Below are 3,915 nucleotides of genomic sequence, written 5' to 3'. Positions count from 1 at the left end.
ACTCACTAATTCTATCAAAATTAAAGCGCTCAATAATGTAGAGGTTCAACTTTTGGGTTTGCAGTAAAGTTTCTTTCATCTTTATGCATCTTTTTCTCAAACAAAGTGGATATATGGTTGATGACATTGATAAGAAAGGGATATCATACATATAATTTAACATACTAAAACTAGCTTAAAAGTCAAAGATTTAAAATTCATATACATAATGAAATAAATTGACATGTCACCTACTATATATTATTAACATCTCAGTATGTATAGGTCTGACAATTAAAATGTGTATAAAATAATATAGGAACTCAACAACGAGTGAGACAAGAATTGAATTAAGTATATTCTGATCATGACCATAAAAAATAGACTACTATATTTTCTTGCATGATTTTCATTAAAGTAAAAGTGAACACATTTGGTGATGCAACACAATTTGGGGCAACACTGACTAACAGGGGAAGTGACTTTGGTCTACCGGGAGAAAATATAAATGCTAAAGAATTTGGTGATTTAAAAATCTGATGTGGTAGAAAGTGAAATGTTGCAATTTGTGGGGAAATTAGTGTGTGACAATTTGTTGAGAAAAAATGTGTGTTTTGGATGAAATTGATAAATGGAATTTATATGAAGGAAAACACATATAATTGGGACCATTGGACTCCTAAATAACTATAGTTGGTATTGAAGAAAATTTAATTCTACAAAAATAGAAGATGATGAAATTGTATATCAATTGAAATATTGAAGAGTTAAGTTACTCTTTGACTTCAAATGCCACATAATTAGTCACCAGAAACTTGAAAAGGAAATCTTATGCACTAACTTGCAAGAAGACATATACTGAAAGTGTTTAGAAAGGAGTTGTCAACAACAATCTAAGAACCAGAGATATACCACGAATGAATTGAAGTATATTAAAAAAGATTCATGAAAAAATAGAAGTACTGATAGCACAAATACAAACTGAGGTAAGAGTTAGAATAGAACAACTGAAGTGCACAAAAAAAACACATATATAGTTGTAGATAAGAGTGTTCTAAGGTCAGTTATAGGTTTTGATTCAATTTCAGTTATTAATCATGAAATAAAATCAAAAGACAAGTTGTGAAATAGAAAAACAGATTAATTAGCAAATAAGCATCTGCCAGCTTCACTTGTTGTAATGTACTTTTTCTTTGTAATTGAATTTTCACTAACATAGGATAAAATTAAACGAAAACTAGAAGAGCAAACTACTAAATCATGCCTCCAAATTGATTCCATTAAATCCCTCAATATAATTCTTGTGTCCCTTGACTTATTATCTGTATCACCTTTTTTTTCACCATAAAATTGGCTAGATATATTGTTTACTAGGCCTAGAATCACAAGGCTTTAGAATATGTCACTAGAATGTTAAGTCTGCTTGCTTATAAACTCCCCCATATAAAAGATATAAATGTAATTCTACATTGCCTTTTGCCATCAAATAATGACCTAATCCGCTAATGATATTGTCTATTTTGAGTCTAGACCAGTACGACTTTTAAACGCGACACTAAAGTGTAAGATTTACTTACTTACATGTGTTTTTGCCGGTGTGAACTTCTGATCCACACAAACACTCTTTCTTATTGATTCAACATACTCGCTAAGGTTTGTTCAATCATATAAAATTTGCCTAAAAATTTCCCCATCACATGAGATTTGCCTAAACCTTGCAAAGAAGGTTGCTCCACCTTATTAGAATTTATGTACACTCAGTTAAACTACAACTTGCATCGACACAGTTGACACAAAAGTGAATCTAATACGATCTGTAACAGTCTAATCAACATGTTATTTTGTTCTATTTGAGCCTAAAATAACACAACTTCAAAACGCATTGTAAAAGTATAATATCACCTTAGTTATATACTTAATATCCATCTTATGTTCGGACAGTGTGATACTTCTTATCCTATGTTTGGGGTAACACATAAAACCTCTTTTCTAGTTTCCGATAGCAAATTAAATCATTTTTTATTCTTGGATACTTTATTCTTATAGATGATGTAAAAAAATATTTGAACAAGTGATTCAAAATAATATAAACATAAACTTGATAGTTTGTCATACAAACCTAGAGTCTAGATAAAATAGAACAATTTGTATGCAAAATGGAAGATTTTGCGCATTTTGAGATACACTTACATTGGACAATAGTCCTCAACTTGTATAAGCACATCCAACACAAACCTAACAACTAGTTCAAACATAAATGTCATGCATACTGTTTTTTCACCAACTTAATATCTAATTGAAATCAAATATAAGACTATGCATACTGTTTTTCAACTAATAATTGACTCTGCATATCAAGTAAATAAGGATTCAAATGGCTATTTATATCTGAAGAAACAAAATTTGACCTCTTTTTCATATTCATCAGTGTTTTTGATCAAGAAGCTTCTTCTACTTCTTCTTCCTCCTCCTTCTCCTCCTCCTCCTCTTCTTCTTCTTCTTCTTATTCTTCTTCTCTCCCCTCCTCATCCTTTGCTATTTCATTACAATATCCTCCATATTGCTGCTGCCAGTAGAGAGAATTCAATTGCCTACTAACCTGATAAATCTCACATGTCATTCCAAAATGTAAGTTTTTACAATTGACACAAAAACGGTTCCAACATTTAGGGCATGCCCTAATTGGATATCGTTGTTGATCATCAATCAGTTTAGCCATACAATCCATATAAGGGCACTCAATACCTACTGGTTAAGCCAAACCTTTCATTAGTCGACCGGCATCTCTTACTCGAATAAGAAAATCAATCGGCATTAATAAATCAATATACAAAATTTCCTTGCAATCAGAAGCGAGACACCTTATATAAACCTCGTAGATAAACTCATTGATATTTTTACCTATATAGTTTTGTATGCATTCTACACAGTAACGATGATTGCAATTAGTGCCCCACATCATTGTATCTGGCAACGGAAAGACATCTTCACATAATTCACAAAATCTAAATGAAGATTCCCCTTTTTCATGGTTAATTGAATCTTGAATAAAAAAGTACTCAATCTCAATAGGTTTTTTACCAACACCATGATTAGATCTTGATTCCAAATCCTTACCAGAATGAAGCTGAGCTGAGTAAAAGAGAATTGTTTGCAACTCGATATCATGATCTCTGCTGTTGTAGCCATTGTCATTTTCAGTAGCTGTGACATCATAATTCAGCGAGGTAGGATCAATTTTGACTTCTGTGGAGCTCAAGATTTGAAAATCTGTTGATTCCACTTCAACTTGATTGGAATTCACGATCTACAAATCCGTTGATTCCACTTCAACTTAATTGGAATTCACGATCGGCAAATCCGTTGATTCCATTTCAACTTGATTGGAATTCACAATTTCCAAATTTGTTGATTCCATTTCAACATTTATGGATCTGGCAGATCTTTGAATTTTGTGTCTTTTATGGAGTCTTCAAAAATTCTTCGGCCTTTGCAATGATGAACAACCTTTGTTCTCAATCTTTGGCTTCGGCTGCAAGAATTTGGATTCGATAGGCGCTTCATTTTGCCGTTATTGGAACCCTAAATTTCTTTCTCATTATATATATACACACACACACACACACACACACATATAGTTGTGATTCTGTTTTACCTTTTTCCTTTTTCAGTTGGGAACGTTCCTTTCTCAAGTCAACAGAGTTATTCAAAATAAAAGTGTCACGATCCAACCCACCGAGCCGTGCGGTCACCTATTCTAACACCTATGTAGGAGAACCCTCGTAACCCTACAACTAGAAAACATGCGGAATTTAAAGAAAGCGAAGGCAAGCTAAGGATGTTGAAGAATTAGCCCATTTGAAATACAACTTTATTAAATTATATAAAATAGTTTACCGTTACCCAAGGACCTAGTCTGATAAGTACAATAGTCAA

At 32.5% G+C, this 3,915-nt stretch overlaps 1 pseudogene; it reads right to left on the bottom strand.

Moving 5' to 3' along the window:
* Positions 1-2,416: 2,416 nt before the first annotated feature.
* Positions 2,417-3,397, bottom strand: LOC114075316 (annotated as a pseudogene).
* Positions 3,398-3,915: the final 518 nt, after the last annotated feature.

Source organism: Solanum pennellii, chromosome 12, assembly GCF_001406875.1.
Source record: "Solanum pennellii chromosome 12, SPENNV200".
Taxonomy (NCBI): domain Eukaryota; kingdom Viridiplantae; phylum Streptophyta; class Magnoliopsida; order Solanales; family Solanaceae; genus Solanum; species Solanum pennellii.
Note: the sequence above shows the minus strand (reverse complement) of the source record. Positions and strands in the feature narration are given on the sequence as shown.